General features: G+C 44.9%; 1 protein-coding gene across 2 annotated transcripts in view; it reads right to left on the reverse strand.

Moving 5' to 3' along the window:
* Positions 1 to 1,341, reverse strand: part of PLD1 (phospholipase D1) — a 127,531-nt gene extending 126,190 nt beyond the window's left edge. For both annotated transcript variants that reach the window (XM_066621076.1, XM_066621074.1), the window contains exon 1: positions 1,173 to 1,341. The gene's annotated coding sequence lies outside the window, so the exon portion shown is untranslated. The remainder of the gene's footprint in view (positions 1 to 1,172) is intronic.
* Positions 1,342 to 18,136: the final 16,795 nt, after the last annotated feature.

Raw genomic sequence — 18,136 nt, forward strand, 5'->3', positions numbered from 1 at the left:
TAAAAATGTGGAAAATGAATGAATGAATATCCTAGCCTTCCTGTTGAAAAAAAAAAATAGCAGCCCAATCCTAAACTAACTTTCTAGCTCTGATGCAGCTGTGACAACAGCATCCTGTGATGGGGGGCAATCACAGAGCGTCCTCAAGGAAAGGGAACATTTGTTCCCTTACTTTGGGGCTGCATTGTGGCTTCTTTGGTTCTGGAAAGTTGGTTAGGTGATAAGACAGCACACAGAGTTATTCTTCCTTCCATTTAGCGTCCACAACAACCACATGAAATAGGTTAGGCTGAGAGTAAGTGACTTGGCCAAGGTCACCCAATGAACTTCATGGCAGAATTTTAGTCCCAGTGTTGCTGGTTCAAATTGAACCACTACACTACACTGCCCTGGTTCGCAGCTATCCCTCTATGCTCCCAGTTTGTTCCATGACCCATTGTCGTACCATCTACTCAAGGTACGTCACCTCTTCAGCCATTAGAACTTGTCAGCATCTGGACCTGGGCGCCTGATACAGGATCATATATCTGAGCATCACAGACACAACTTGTGGATACACCCGAGTAAACAATACTATCACATTATCCACTTGTGCTTCATCTTTGGCTGCAAACTGACCTTGGCTGACAAAGATCCTTGGAGACTTTGCTTGCAAATGTTAACCTACAGCTATTGATTCAGTCAGAGTCTCTCATATTTATATCTATTGTCTCTGAAGTTACTGATCTACATGCTGCACTATTTCACAGCTCCAAAGTCCATTATGTAATCTCTAGGAGGCCACTCACTTGTATACAGGCTATGGATCCACTTTCTCCATTATTCTATTTAACTTCTGAGATCCTTGGCATATTTAATGAAATCAGACCAAAAGCAGAAGGCTTACTAGAGAAGGATAGTACGGAAAGTCATCTTAAAAGAGACATCTAAAAGATGTACAAAAAGTGAAGCAACAAGAAATTTTCATTGCTAGCCTCTGAACACATCACTTTATTCTTTCTAATACATCAACACTCTATGTTCTGGAAATATTGTAAATATTAAGTCACTTCCCTCCCTGTTAGCAAACAGAATGCTGAAATTTTGACAGCTTTTACGTTGTCAGCTGCTCCGTGTGAGGGTGACAAAATGCTGGTTGTCAGATATGGACTACAAGTTTGAAGTTTACTAACCTGGTGCCCCCAAAGAGGAAGGTGCCCCATTGTCCTTAAAAAAAAAAAAATCAAGCCTCCTTCTGTGTTAATTTAAATATCCAAGAAAAGTAAACACAAGGGACTCTTCAGAGACCGGAAAGCAGCGTCTTGCTAAATGCTTCAGCTCAAGTCGAGCTGACTCCAGGGAGTCAGTTTAAGGGAAGATCCAGCCCACAGATTACTTCAGCCTATGAAGGAGAGCTAATGAAGGGGAAACCACTCCCTCTGTGTTAAGTCAAATATTAGAATGCAAGAGAAGGAGGAAGGAAAAGCCACAGACAGAACAAGCTACAGAAGCTCTCTATGTTTCTGTACTGTGCACTTGGCTTCATCCAAGAAGAGACAGCGACATTGTACAGATAAAAAAACACTTCTTGCTCTGCAATGCTTTACTGTGTTTGCTGCCCAACCAATCCATAAAGTTTAGAGCAGGCAACAAAAATAATAAGCCACATGCAACAAACCAAATAGCTCCTGAAAAGAATCAGGTGAGGCAGAACTCTCACCTATTCCACCAGTTTAAGCTGAGATCTTAAGTATGCATACAGTAAGTCCCACTATATAAGGCAAAGGTTGTAGCCTTTCTTGGAAGCAAGTTCCACTGAAATCTGCAGAATCTGTATAAAGACTCTTGAACCTCTCTACGCTGGCCAGACACTTCAACAGATGGAAAGCTGTGATATCTGATTATGAGAAAAGTCCAGAAAAAAAAGATGCTTATCACTACTACCTTATTATGAAAGCCGGCTGACACTACACCAAGCCAGATCTTCAACAAAATGTGACAATGCAATGTCTTCCTTTATACACTTCAGGGATCTTGGAATTGTGTTGGAATGTGCAGGAGCAGCCAGGAAGGAAAGTCTGAAAACAGGACAAGGTTCAATGGAGGGGGACAGGGATTTTCCCTTTTCTACACCCTAATGAATCTCTGATCTAATAAGACTCAGTTGGTATCACATAGTGGCTAACAGCCCAATCCTTTCTAAAACCTTGTGCAGTCATGTAGTGGTGCTGGCATGGCTAACACTGTATCCCACAGGGGATTTTAAACTGCTGGAAGTCTCCATGGGGTAAGGGGGCACTGGACTCATGAGATATGGCATCGTGCTACAGAACTACTGTGTTACTGAATTTGACTGCTGTATCTAAAGTACACTCCCTCTAATATGGAATTCTCCCCTCCCATTTTCTCCTGGGTGTAAAATTACATGTATGTAATTCTTCCAACCCTGTGGGCAAAAATCAGTGCTACACCATGCACCTGCAAGGTAGGAAATACCTCTTACTAAATCTAAATGCATTTTATACGTGCCATAAATCAATAATAGTCGCTATGTTCAACTTCACCTGTGTAAAATTAACCAGCTTCCATTTTTTCCCTATTGATCCAGCTGTGGTGGGAATCCCTGATCTTCCTCTATTTCAGCAATTTTTAGCCAGTGTGCCATAGCACATTGGTGTGTCAAAAATGGACCACACCTGTGCCATGGAACTTTTCAAGGGGGTCATTTATTAGTAGAGCAATTGGGGGATGTAAGCCCCCTACCAGCAGCCTGGTGTGCCTTGTCAATGGTCAAAAAACTGATGGTGTGCCCTGACAATTTTAGTGCCTTGTCATCGTGCCCTGCAATGAAAAGGGTTGAAAATTGCTGCTCCATTTAGTACCTGCTTTGACCTTCATGTTCCCTAAGGAGACTTTTGTATGGGTCAGCATCCTGCTGACTCATCTCAGAGAAGCACCCATTTCTGCTTTGCTGTTGCTGTTTAACTTCTGCAACTGACCTGTAATCAAATAATTTAGTTGTAAGTCAGCTCATTGGACCGTGACAGCCACCTGATTTCCTAGAGTGGGAATGATAAAGGACTCCGGTAATGCCAAGTAACAAATCCAATTGGTGAATCTAAGTCATGCCCAGAGATTATAGAAAGTAAGGAAATTCTTACTCCATACGTGACCTGGAGCAGCAGATTGCAAAGGTGAGGATTGCCCACCTTCCTTGTTTGGTATGGGTGTGGAAAGAGACTGGCATGAGAACACAGGGTAGGGAAAGAATCCAGAAAGATGCATTAGATCAGTGGCTCCCAAGGTTGCCACGACAAATTCAAAGGGGTGCTGTGGGATGTCCCCAGTAGCTTCTTCTTTCTGGCTCTTCCGTGGGGCCACCATCTTGAATCATGCAAGATGGTGCAATATCTTGCATGATTCAAGATGGCAGAGCCTGGGAGAGCTGAGTGATGGTGCCGCTGCAAGAAGGTGTCATGGCTGCAGAGCACCACGACCATGGCAAATTTGGTAACTACTGCGTTAGATTTATAAATGGTTTTCAGTTTGAATTATAATCTTCATGCCAACTCTTGCCACAATCCTTGCACCTGGTTATTCCATTCTAGATTCCCCAAAGTGACTGGTGTTCTTGCCTTTATTTCCACCCTCCCTCTTTTGTGCATGCACGTGTGTGTACATGCATGTTTTATTCTTTCAATAAACTCTTTTCCCATTCTCCTAGATTACTTGCCTCTGCTGCTGTCAGGATTTTACGGAGACCTCCCGGAATTGGTGGCTCTCTGATACACTGAGAAGGGGTTTTGCCCAAGATGATTTCCTTCCGATTGGAACCGCTCTAGTCCTGGGTGGCAGCCATGTTAACTATCATCCCAGTTCATGCCCAGTTCAAGGACACAATGGGGAAGGAAGATGGGTCACAGCTGCTATGTGAGAGTCCTTGCCCCATCACCTACCATACCAGCAAAGTATCTCAAATATATGGAAAAAGAGTGTCAACTTCCCCCCATTACGAACCATTCTGTTAAATGAGAGCAATAATGACACCCAATAAACAAGAATAGTCTAGGCTCAACAGCTGTGGAATGGCAAATATTCAAAAATCTCATCTATGCTGATAAGGCTGCAATCCTATCCAAGTTTACCTGGGAGTAACCCCTCGTGATGCTTGAGTATACATGCCTAGGGTCAGGCAAACATGTGTTGCACTGGTGGAGAAATGCACAGTTTGGCTTTGCTGGTGCTAATTCCGTCCATCACCATGCAATAAGCTATGTCTCTCTCCCTCCCTCGCATAGCTGATTAGAACCTAGAGTGTTCATATGATCTCTTGCATTCCAGGGAAGTTTTGTTCTTGCCAAACATGGTAAACATAAGCACGATATCACAAGAGTTCCTTAACCAGAAGATCAAGCATACTTGTGAGAAATGTCATTACATGAGTTGGCCTTGGGCGGAGTGGAATTGAATTGGGTGTAATCCCACATTTGCTGACTCTTTTGTTCTAAAGAAGAGCACATGCTTTAAAGCCAACTGCAGGTCATTACAAAAGGGAACTTACTCCCAAAGCCATAAACTACCATAACTTGCCATAAACCACACAGGAGCTTTTAAAAACTGTAGGGCAAATCAAGGCCAGATTTATCATACCATAACTATTTTTGGAAATTAATATGGGAAGAGGAGATGGGGGGAGAGAGCAATTTCATTCAGGGGCACCACTTAGGAAGGGTGGGAGTATTGCTTCTCCCCCTATATTTGTGATCAAGATACTAGTTCGATGTAGTGTGACAATACATGTCACATGTAGTTCTGTGATGCTTTTTTTGGCTTTAAAGACACACATGCACAATGTAGCTAAGGCTGTAATTTAAAGCAGGAAAAAAAATCATGACAGGAGACTGACTTCTTACGCTTTTTTCTCCACGCCCTTTTCCTGCTTAAAATCACCCCAAGGTTTTTTTCACCTCCATTGCAGTAAAAATACGGCTGAACAGTGAACCAGGAAAACCCCAGGTCAAGCCTCGCCTTTCCTATGAACTCACCAGGGAGTCTTCAGCAAGCTCCCGTCTCCTTCCTGCCTGGCTGTGTTTGTCCTGCTGCAGGGCTAATAGCTGTTTGTGGATGGTGGGAAGATTGAGCCATTTGGCTGGAGTTGCCACTGTGCCCATGTTGTTGTTGCCCTTCTTCTTGAGACCGGTAAACACTTGGCTTTGAACCAGGTCTTTGGGACCATGAAGCCCATCTGATTTACGAGAGCAGGAAAGCCAAAAGCTCGTCACACCTCTCCCCCAGTATCCAATCCCACATGTATAGCTTTGTTGAAGTTCACAAGTTGCAAAAAAGGGGTCCCACATACTCCTTTGCACATATATTTGGGTCTTTCACTCAGAGTGTGGGACACAGTGATGGAGGTTCACCTGATGGCCTGGCTATGTGTACTGTAGTTGTAAGAACCAAGGTCCTAGATTAGCATGAGTATTTAGGAGAGAGAATGTTCCCAGGTTGCTGCAGTAATGTTTCATTTACAGCTAGCTTTTAACCTCTGCCCATCCATCCACCTAAACCCCGCTTTGCCTTTCCATGATTACCTCAAGTGCCTTATTTTTGCCTTTTTGATGTTCTTCAACCTTTGAATAAAGCTAAATGTTTTCTTCAGTTCTTTTAGCCTGCCTGGTCTCAGTTCATTCAGGAAGGAGTTGATTGTCCCATCTTCTCAGACCACCAGCCTGGATGGTTTTAAGAGGATTGTCTATTCTTCCGAGAAGGAGCTTTCACCAAGGCATCCTCCTCCTTTCTGGTTTTCCCCTGGCTTAATATGCAACTTGCAGGGAGTTTTTACCAATTGGAGCATGCAGAAATGCGATACACCCATCCTCCTTTTCAAGGAGTACAGCCTCAAGACTGTCTTATCCCCACTTGAATGAGAAGACCAAGTCTTGGCTGTGATGCACACATCTCCTCACTCTCACAAACACACCTTTTCTTCCCCTCCTCTGACAGTGGAGCGGGATGGTGGAGAATATTCTTTTGCTTCTAACATTGTTTTCCCATAGCACTAGCTCCATGCTATTTCTACCCTTGTTCCCCTTAAGACACTCAGCACTTGCCTGACTTGGCCCACAGAGATGAGGCTAAAGCTGGATGAAAAACAATTATTTAAGAACCCAGGAACAGTCCCAAAGAGCAGGGCAGAGGACTTCAGCCTTAAGTTCAATGGCATGAGAATAAATTCCACTAAACTCCTTAATTCTACTCTACTCTAATTAAGTCTTGGGTTCTCTTAGGGCAGTGGTTCCCAAATTGTGAGTTGTGGCTTCCTGGGGAGCCATGGAAACCAGCCAGGGGGGAGACAGAAAAACTCATCACCCTATACAATGTATAGGATTGTAGCCCTAATGGGGAGCCATCGTCAATGGCCCAGTAGGTCAAGGGAACCTCCAATCAAAAAAAGTTTGAGAACCACTGTCTTAGGGAGAGAGAGACAAGATTGAAATTTGATTAATTGAATTATAAATGAAGCCTAAGTATCTATAAGTGTAATAAATGATATTCTTCCCATTTACCTCTGCTTTTGCTTCCTTCCCCTTCCTCTCTTGACTCCCCATGCTGAATTTTAGATTGTAAGCTCTCGGTCAGCAGTCTCCAAACTGGAGAACACTGTACAATGGGAAAGGCGCCCCTTTTCTGCCAGGGAGCCATCCTTACCCACAACTAATCTTCCTTAATCTGAGCTCCAGCCTTCACACCTGCCCAGAAATTCAGGCGCAGTGGCTGCTGGGGCAATGGAACCCAGAAGTGGCAGGCCAGAGGACAGTTTGGAGGGAACCAGCAGCAGAGAAGGATGGCTCCCCGCAGAATGGTAAGTGCTGTTCATGAGGGAAGGGGGGGGAGGCAGGGCACCAAATCCAGCCCACAGGAGAAGGTCTGGAGAGCTGTGCTCTAGATCAGCCATTTTCAACCACTGTGTCGTGGCACACTGGTGTGCTGCGAATGGTCCCCAGGTGTGCCGCTGGAATTTGGGAGAGAGTCATTTATTAGAAGGGCCATTGGAGGCTGTGAGCCCCCCCACTGACAGCACAGTGTACCTTGACCATTGTCAAAAAATTAATGGTGTGCCTTGACCATTTTATTGCTTTGCCAGTGTGCCTTGAGGTGAAAAAGATTCAAAATCACTGCTTTGGATTGTAAACTAAGAGGCCCAGCTTGTTCTATTTTATAAAGCACCATGCACACGGACACTATGCAATTGTGCATTACAGGCAAAGTTTGTCTCCAGATTATCTAAAGTTGTTGTTGGCAGCCTTCAGTCTCGAAAGACTATGGTATCGCGCTCTGAAAGGTGGTTCTGGAACAGCGTCTAGTGTGGCTGAAAAGGCCGATTCAGGAGTGACAGTCCCTTCCACACCGGGAGCAAGTGCAGTCTGCCCCTGGTCTGTCACCCTGGCTTTGGGCCTTCCTTCTTTGCCTCTTTGCCTCAGACTGTTGGCCAAGTGTCTCTTCAAACTGGGAAAGGCCATGCTGCACAGCCTGCCTCCAAGCGGGCCACTCAGAGGCCAGGGTTTCCCACTTGTTGAGGTCCACTCCTAAAGCCTTCAGATCCCTCTATTATCCCAGATTATCTAAAGAATACCTAGGAATTCCAAATTCCAGCCCCAAATACCAACCAAAGCATTAAATATCTATTCTCCCATGCATTGCTCAGGTATTCCACAGAATACCCAGCAATGAGTCAACAATGCGTGGAACAGTGAGTGCCAAAGTCAAACGTGTTTTGTGTTAATGTTTTGTGTCAGACTAAGTGCCACTCAGATTTGTCAAATTGTAACACATAATTAGTTGTTAAAACTAACTATGGTATATGTCTGCATCCTGACTTGATTGTTTGTGGTTCAGACTAAGACATTACAGGTCACGCACTAGTATTTGCTTGAGTTGCAACTGCAAATTAATTGTTAATTTATTAACAGCAACATTATTATTAAACTAGCATTACATTAACAATAATATTGAATCACACTAAAACACAGAGTATTTGTTTAATTTTTAGGGATCATCGCCTGTTCCAATCCGTAAATTCCTAGATATATACAACGGCTAGGGAAAGCAGATATTTTTTCATGATTTCCCATATTTCCTAAGCTTTGCTTAACATAAGAACATAAGAACATAAGAACAGCCCCACTGGATCAGGCCATAGGCCCATCTAGTCCAGCTTCCTGTATCTCACAGCGGCCCACCAAATGCCCCAGGGAGCACACCAGATAACAAGAGACCTCATCCTGGTGCTCTCCCCTACATCTGGCATTCTGACTTAACCCATTCCTAAAATCAGGAGGTTGCGCATACACATCATGGCTTATACCCCATAATGGATTTTTCCTCCAGAAACTCGTCCAATCCCCTTTTAAAGGCATCTAGGCTAGACGCCAGCACCACATCCTGTGGCAAGGAGTTCCACAGACCGACCACGCGCTGAGTAAAGAAATATTTTCTTTTGTCTGTCCTAACCCGCCCAACACTCAATTTTAGTGGATGTCCCCTGGTTCTGGTATTATGTGAGAGTGTAAAGAGCATCTCCCTATCCACTCTGTCCATCCCTTGCATAATTTTGTATGTCTCAATCATGTCCCCCCTCAAGCGTCTCTTTTCTAGGCTGAAGAGGCCCAAACGCCGTAGCCTTTCCTCATAAGGAAGGTGCCCCAGCCCCGTAATCATCTTAGTCGCTCTCTTTTGCACCTTTTCCATTTCCACTATGTCTTTTTTGAGATGCGGCGACCAGAACTGGACACAATACTCCAAGTGTGGCCTTACCATCGATTTGTACAACGGCATTATAATACTAACCGTTTTGTTCTCAATACCCTTCCTAATGATCCCAAGCATAGAATTGGCCTTCTTCACTGCCACCGCACATTGGGTCGACACTTTCATCGACCTGTCCACCACCACCCCAAGATCTCTCTCCTGATCTGTCACAGACAGCTCAGAACCCATCAACCTATATCTAAAGTTTTGATTTTTTGCCCCAATGTGCATGACTTTACACTTACTGACATTGAAGCGCATCTGCCATTTTGCTGCCCATTCTGCCAGTCTGGAGAGATCCTTCTGGAGCTCCTCACAATCACTTCTGGTCTTTACCACTCGGAAAAGTTTGGTGTCGTCTGCAAACTTAGCCACTTCACTGCTCAACCCTGTCTCCAGGTCATTTATGAAGAGGTTGAAAAGCACTGGTCCCAGGACAGATCCTTGGGGCACACCGCTTTTCACCTCTCTCCATTGTGAAAATTGCCCATTGACACCCACTCTCTGCTTCCTGGCCTCCAACCAGTTCTCAATCCACGAGAGGACCTGTCCTCTAATTCCCTGACTGTGGAGTTTTTTCAGTAGCCTTTGGTGAGGGACTGTGTCAAACGCCTTCTGAAAGTCCAGATATATAATGTCCACGGGTTCTCCCGCATCCACATGCCTGTTGACCTTTTCAAAGAATTCTATAAGGTTTGTGAGGCAAGACTTACCCTTACAGAAGCCATGCTGACTCTCCCTCAGCAAGGCCTGTTCGTCTATGTGTTTTGAGATCCTATCTTTGATGAGGCATTCCACCATCTTACCCGGTATGGATGTTAGGCTGACCGGCCTATAGTTTCCCGGGTCCCCCCTCTTTCCCTTTTTAAAAATAGGCATGACATTTGCTATCCTCCAATCTTCTGGTACCGTGGCCGTTTTGAGGGACAAGTTGCATACCTTAGTCAAGAGATCTGCAACTTCATTCTTCAATTCCTTAATAACTCTTGGGTGGATGCCATCAGGGCCCGGTGACTTATTGATCTTTAATTTATCAATGAGGTCTGAAACATCTTCTCTTTTAACCTCTATCTGACTTAACTCCTCGGTTAGGAGGGGCCGTTCGGGCAGCGGTATCTGCCCGAGGTCTTCTGCCGTGAAGACAGATGCAAAGAACTCATTTAATTTCTCTGCCATCTCTAAGTCTCCTTTTATCTCCCCTTTCCCTCCCTCACCATCCAGAGGGCCAACCACTTCTCTGGCGGGTTTCCTGCTTCTAACATATTTGAAGAAGCTTTTATTATTCCCCTTAATGTTGCCGGCCATGCGTTCCTCATAGTCTCGCTTGGCCTCCCCTATCACCTTCTTACATTTCTTTTGCCACAGTTTATGTTCCTTTTTATTCTCTTCATTAGGGCAAGACTTCCATTTACGGAAGGAAGCTTCCTTGCCCTTCACAGCCTCTCTAACTTGGCTGGTTAGCCATGCGGGCACTCTCCTGGATTTAGTGGAACCCTTCTTTCTTTGCGGTATACACCTCTGCTGGGCCTCTATTACTGTTGTTTTAAGCAGTCTCCATGCACTCTGGAGAGACTGGACTCTTTTTACCCTCCCTTTCAACCTCCTTCTAACCAGCCTCCTCATTTGAGGGAAGTCCGCCCGTCGGAAGTCAAGGGTTTTTGTTAGAGATTTGCCTGGTATTCTTCCCCCAACGTGCACGTCAAAACGGATCGCAGCATGATCACTGTTCCCCAATGGCTCAGTAACGTTTACATCTCTAACCAGGTCCTGCATACCGCACAAAATTAAATCCAGAGTCACCTGTCCTCTGGTGGGCTCCGTGACTAGCTGATCTAAGCCACAGTCATTTAGCACGTCAAGAAATCCGGTTTCCTTATCGTGACCAGAACACAAATTGACCCAGTCAATATGAGGATAATTGAAGTCCCCCATGATTACAACCCTGTCCCTCCTTGTCACCTCCCTGATCTGTTTCCTCATTTCAAGGTCCCCATCAGATTTCTGGTCTGGAGGACGATAGCACGCCCCCAGTATTACATTGCTGCACAAGCCTGGTAATTTAACCCACAGAGATTCTACGGTGGAGTCGGACCCACCTTCAATCTCTACTTTGCTGGATTCTATCCCTTCCTTAACATAAAGGGCCACCCCACCTCCAACACGCCCCTGCCTGTCCCTCCTGTAGAGTTTATAGCCTGGGATTGCGGTATCCCACTGATTCTCCGCATTCCACCAGGTTTCCGTTATGCCCACTATGTCAATATTTTCCCTTGTCACCAGACATTCCAGTTCTCCCACCTTTGCTCGTAGACTTCGGGCATTCGCATAAAAGCATTTATACACGGAATGCCCCAGGATGGGCTGCTTATTCACTCCTTTGTCCCCGCATCCTCTCATTGTGCCAAACCGTCTATCACATCCCATCACCCTACCTTTCCCAATTTCTTCTCCTACCCTGCCTTTGTCTTGTTGTTCTCTAACCTCCCCATCCACATCCCATAGGGATGAGGAGTCCCGAACCGGATGCCCCTCGGCTCCTGTCGGCCTTCCCCCAGGGATCAGTTTAAAAGCTGCTCTGCCACCTTTTTAATGTTATGCGCCAGCAGTCTGGTTCCATTCTGGTTCAAATGGAGCCCGTCCCTCTTGTACAGGCCCCGCTTGTCCCAAAACGTTCCCCAGTGCCTAACGAATCTAAACCCCTCCTCCCTACACCACCGTCTCATCCACGCATTGAGACCCCTGATCTCCGCCTGCCTAGCTGGCCCTGCGCGTGGAACAGGTAGCACTTCAGAGAAAGCTACCTTTGAGGTCCTGGCTTTCAGCTTCCTGCCTAAAAGCCTAAATTTGGCCGCCAGGACCTCCCAGCTACACTTGCCCACGTCGTTGGCAAGAATCCCAGCACTCACAAACAATGCCTGGGTTGATCATGTAACACAGTTTCCACTGTGCAAGCCTTTCCTAAAACCATTCACCAAAGAACCAAACTCCTAGGAAAGCTACAGAATACCTGATATCTTAAAAAGACAAATAGGACTTCCCAGGAAATTTGTATATATTTTTGTTGCTTGTGTGCAACAGTTACCTAAAGGAGCATATATGAAAATGTGTTGTCCAAAAATTCACCCAGATTTGTTGGCAACCTTCAGTCTCGAAAGACTATGGTATCGTGCTATGAAAGGTGGTTCTGGAACAGCGTCTAGTGTGGCTGAAAAGGCCAATTCGGGAGTGACAATCCCTTCCACACTGGGAGCAAGTGCAGTCTGTCCCTGGCCTGTCTCCCTGGCTATGGGCCTTCCTTCTTTGCCTCTTTGCCTCAGATTGTTGGCCAAGTGTCTCTTCAAACTGGGAGAGGCCATGCTGCACAGCCTGCCTCCAAGCGGGCCGCTCAGAGGCCAGGGTTTCCCACCTGTTGAGGTCCACTCCTAAGGCCTTCAGATCCCTCTTGCAGATGTCCTTGTATTGCAGCTGTGGTCTACCTGTAGGGCGCTTTCCTTGCACAAGTTCACCCAGATACATTTACAGTATTCAGAAGTTTGTTTGGTTTTTATAGAACTTCCAATAAGTATGCTGAGGATCACAAGCCTAGTCTAGACAAAGTCACAGTGAGACAGCCAATATTCATATATAAGATGGAAAATGTACAAAGATGCTGGAGATTTGTTAATGTCATGGTGATTATTTTGTTTTCCTGACTCACGAAATGTCTTTGGGTGACAAAGGGAAAAATGTTTATTGTTCCTTCCTGTCAGTCTTCTAAATTATTATTCTGCCAATGAAAAAGAATTTTTAAAAAATTTACATACAGAGGCCAAAGCTTGTAATATAAATTCACAGTTAACAGGACTGCTGTTTATACTGCAAATTGATCCTCAAACCTTCCTGATTCATCCCCATTGTCGACCCCTAATGATCAAATTAGAAGTCAGTAATTGGATATCTCAGTGACTTTTACCCTAAGCTTAAAAGCAACCTTTGGGGTGATTTGGATTGGGGGAAGGGGAGATTTAAGTCTGGGAAATGATGCACAGGGAAAGGATTAATCCCACCCTCTCCAGTGCCACCATTCTGGTCCAAATGCCCCCTGGGCTACTTAGTTTTAATATAAGAATCAATGGGAGAATCCCACCACCTGCATCACGTCTAATCTGGTTGAAAAACTCTCCTGTTAGCACTGAATCCAGACATTACTCAACATTAAAAAGTGAGAGTAACAGATGCACCTCAGAGGCCCCTCCCACCCACTTCATCAATGAGCTGATGCAAATAAAGTTGTCCTTCTGCTAAAGCCCTAACATGGTCTGCTTCTTGCAGCAGCAATAAAATAAACTTAAAAGGGAAACTGCAGGTGCAACCCATCAATGGCAGGTTTAAATAAAATCTCCAGATGCCACCTTGTGGCTGCATTCTTGCTCAAATTCCACAGCAGAATACAAAAGGGGGAAAAAAAAAAAACACCATCCCGTTACTGTCATATTTGGAACATACCCAGAGGACAAACTGCAAGGGTGGTGTTAGTCTCGGGATGGTGAAAGTGGGTGTCCAAAACATCAGAGACAACTTGTTTGGTGTAAGAACTAGAGAAGGTGGAACAGCTACGATGGTGTAGTGGTTCAGGAGAGATCTGGAAGATCTGGGTTCAAATCCCTTGTCAGCCATGAAACTTCCTGGGGGACCTTGAGCCAGTCACTATGTCTCAGCCTCACCTACCTCACAGGGTTGTTGTGAGAAAAAATGAAAGAAGCAAGTACACCACCCTGAGCTCCTTGAAGGAAGGGCAGTATAAAAATGTGAAAAACAAATAAAGTACACCTCTCTGCTCAGCTATGAAGTTTATAGGTAGCCTTGGGCTAATTACAAACTCTCAGTTCTCACTAAGCTAACTCCCAAAGGCTTGTTGAGATAGGAAGGGCGGGTACATATGTGATAAATGGAATCAGGCAGAATAATGACGTGGCATGTTATGAGACCGATATAGTGAAGGCTAAATTTTTATAGGCAGCCTAATCGATCAGATGGTTTAAGTCAACTGAAAAGTTTGAGATAATGGACTAGGGTGGGGTGGCCAACCTTTCAATGTTAGGGCTCCTGGACCTTTAACAATTGTGCAGAGGAGGGAATTTCAGCAGCTTGTCATCTGAAAGTTTGACAACCTCTGGACTAGGACTTCCAATTGATACACACTTTCCTAGGAGTAAACCCCACTGCCTTATTCACTCCCCACTGTCTGCATGACTTCCTCTTTGCCTACGATGCAGCTGTCACTGCCCACTCTGCAAAAGATCTCCAGCAGCTCATGAATAGTTTTAGCAAGGACTGCCAAGACTTTGGACTGACAATCAGCCTGAAGAAAACACAGGTCATGATTCAGGATGTGGACTCACCTCCCTGCATTACAATCTCTGTGCATGAACTGGAGGTTGTCCATGACTTTGTGTACCTTGGCTCAACGATCTCCGACACTCTTTTCTCTTGATACCGAGCTAAACAAACACATCGGTAAAGCAGCTACCACGTTTTCCAGACTCACAAAGAGAGTCTGGTCCAACAAGAAGCTGACGGAACATACCAAGATCCAGATCTACAGAGCGTGTGTCTTGAGTACACTTCTGTACTGCAGTGAGTCATGGACTCTTCGCTCACAACAGGAGAGGAAACTGAATGCTTTCCACATGCGCTGCCTCCGACGCATCTTTGGCATCACCTGGCAGGACAAAGTTCCGAACAACAAAGTCCTGGAACGAGCTGGAATCCCTAACATGTATGCACTGCTGAAACAGAGATGCCTGTGTTGGCTTGGTCATGTCGTGAGAATGGGTGATGGCCGGATCCCAAAGGATCTCCTCTATGGAGAACTTGTGCAGGGAAAGTGCCCTACAGGTAAACCACAGCTGCGATACAAGGACATCTGCAAGAGGGATCTGAAGGCCTTAGGAGTGGACCTCAACAGGTGGGAAACCCTGGCCTCTGAGCGGCCTGCTTGGAGGCAGGCTGTGCAGCATGGCCTTTCCCAGTTTGAAGAAACACTTGGCCAACAGACTGAGGCAAAGAGGCAAAGAAGGAAGGCCCATAGCCAGGGAGACAGACCAGGGACAGACTGCACTTGCTCCCAGTGTGGAAGGGATTGTCACTCTCAAATTGGCCTTTTCAGCCACACCAGACGCTGTTCCAGAACCACTTTTCATAGCGCGATCCCATAGTCTTCTGAAACTGAAGGATGCCAATGAAGCCCCACTGAACACAATGGGACTGATTTCTGAGTAAATATGCATGGGGTTGTGCTGTGAAGTAACAAAGAGTAAACTACTGATTGCCCTATGTTAGAAAAAAAACAACCCTTTTAGCAAGGCATTTTGTGAATGCAATAAAGATTTTTAATTTTTTTAAAAATAAAATATTTGATAATCAAAATGTAAATACTAAGGGATGCTTCACACATGACATAGCAACAAACCTGAGTTTGCGCTGAGTATATATCAACAGGGAGCAAAAATGCATCTCAGTCACAAAGATGGATGGCCAAACCACACATGCTCTCAGTCTCTTAAAGAGATCACCTTCCTCACAGGGACATTATGAGGATAAAATGAACCTCATTTAAACATTTAAGGTCTGACCTTCCAGGAATAACACTGAAACACAGTGGCCTATCTGTACAGCCCCACCCTTCTGTCCCACCCATCCTCTAAGAAGCTCAGGGCAGCACACTGTGCTCTTTTCCCCATTTTGGATCTTCTTCTTCTCTGTGTGGCACTCCAGTGACCACAGAAGTCACCTTTCAGGAAGATCACTGGTTTCTCAGCTCACAAATTTGCATCCCAATTAAACTACTGCTTCCTTTAGAGGAGAAAGTTTATTGCCCTTGAGTTGAAATACACACCCACGTGTACTTGTCATGTCCATGGCACAAACAAAGGGCAGAACTGCTTCCAAAATCCATTACAGACAGCAACAGATTTAAGGCTCAATTCTATCCAACTTCCCAGTGCTGATTCAGCTGCAATGCAGTCCAGAGGTAAAGGAATAGATGCTACCTAGAGGAGGCCTCTGTAACCGCACCCCATGCAGGATGCAGCACATGCCCCACTGTGCATCAGCACTGGAAAGTTGGACAGGATTGGGTCCTTTGTCCTTTTTCCTCCTTCTGCTACGCAGAATAGTATTTACTACTCAGCAATACATAACAGGGAGCCAACCCACAGGATCATGGCCAAAGGCCCATCTAGGCCAGCATCCTGTCTCCTATGGCAGACAGCCAGATCCTTTCAGGAAACCCACAACCCTCTCCTGTTTGCACCCCTGCAACTGGTACTCAGCAGCCTGTGAGTGAGGGCGGCTTCCTTGACATAAGCATTGGTCTTACCACAAATACATCATGCTGGGGAAAATTTAATCACATCAGAACTAAAAGTTTGGGTCATCACTGTTGCGATATAGGTTGCTGGCCAAAACAGAGGCATTTAAAAAAGGAAAAACATAAAACAGAACACTTCTGGAACCATTTGAGGAGTGGAGAAAAATGTTCACAGAGGGGTAGAAGAGAAGGTTTGTATTTGTCAGTCCTTGGTGTTGCCTGCCACCTAGAGGACATGGTCCCATCTTCTTGGCTCCAGGTGTCCTTGTGACACTTTTCTATGATTGAGACATACAAAATTATGCACGGGAAGGAAAGAGTGGATAGAGAGATGCTCTTTACACTCTCACATAACTCCAGAACCAGGGGACATCCACTGAAATTGAGTGTTGGGAGAGTTAGAACAGACAAAAGAAAATATTTCTTTACTCAGCGTGTGGTTGGTCTGTGGAACTCCTTGCCACAGGATGTTGGCGCCTGGCCTGGACGCCTTTAAAAGGGGATTGGACAAGTTTCTGGAGGAAAAATCCATTACGGGTTACAAGCCATGATGTGCATGTACAGCCTCTGATTTTAGAAATGGGCTATGTCCGAATGCCAGATGCAAGGGAGGGCACCAGGATGAGGTCTCTTGTTATCAGGTGTGCTCCCTGGGGCATTTGGTGGGCCACTGTGAGATACAGGAAGCTGGACTAGATGGGCCTATGGCCTGATCCAGTGGGGCTGTTCTTATGTTCTATACGTTGTGCTTCTAGTCAAGGGGCTGCTGTTCAGTAGTAAAGCACTGGAGGGCGGGGCACAGCTCAGGATCAGATCAGAAACAGGATCAGGATCAGATCAGAAACAGGATCTGCTTTGCATCTGGCAAGTTCCATCCCCAGCATTTTCAACTAGGGCAAAGAAAAATTCCTATCCGGGACCTTGAAGAGCACCTGCCAGTCAGTGTAGCCAGTGGTTCTAAGATTTTAGCACTGGTACCCACTTTTTTAAATGAAAATCTGTCAGGATCCCCCAAAAATGATGTCATTAACATGGAAATGATGTCATGGCTGGAAGTTACATCATCAAGCAGGAAAATTTTTAAAACTCAAAACCAAATCAAATTAATTAAATAAGTAAGTAAATTAAATTTACAATAAGTATAAGTTTAAAAATTTATTTAAAATAAAAAACCATCCTTCTAATCCTCCCAAGTAGTTGCTGACCTGTTTAAAAAAATTCCCCAAACATCCCAAAGGCTGCAGTCCTATCCACACTTACCTAGGAGTAAGCCCCATTGACTATCACTGTTAGAAGCATATATACGTAGTATACATAGTAGCCTGTTAAAAGTACAGCTCTGTAACTTTTCCCCAAACACAGTCACATACCATGGTAGCATCAGGTCTAATATATTAAAAATAAAATGCACATTGAAATAAATGGGAACCCACCTGAAATTGGCTTGTGACCCATCTAGTAGGTCCCAACCCACAATCTGAGAAGCACTGGAGACAATACTGAGTAAGATGGACCAATCTTCCTGGGTAGATTTGGGGTGCTGATTCCAAAAATGGCATCCGTTTTGCCCTATCATGTTTTGGAGATATAGTATAGTATAGTATAGTTTTGGAGATATAGTATAGCCTCATTAGTGAATGGTTCAAGCAGCTTCCTCATGAGGAAGCCATGGTATCCATATCTCCATATATCTCCACAACTAGACGTGATAGGGCAAAACGGATGCCATTTTTGGAATCAGCACCCCAAATTCATATCAAACCACCATAAAGTTTGGGAAAAACTTTTCTGACCCTCAGTTTTGTAGGCCTGTGTAGTCTGACTCAGTAGAGAGTAGCTTCATATGTTTCTGCGGTTCCCATCCTATTTAAATGAGCTTGAATGCACAATATGTTTTGTTTTGCTTTAAACTGCTTTGTGGCTGAGCACAAAGTGGTATATGAATTTTAAAACACGCAAAATGTTTCTGTGAGCGCAAAGCTGCAACAATGAAGTCAA

Source organism: Tiliqua scincoides, chromosome 3 (assembly GCF_035046505.1).
Source record: "Tiliqua scincoides isolate rTilSci1 chromosome 3, rTilSci1.hap2, whole genome shotgun sequence".
Classification (NCBI taxonomy): domain Eukaryota; kingdom Metazoa; phylum Chordata; class Lepidosauria; order Squamata; family Scincidae; genus Tiliqua; species Tiliqua scincoides.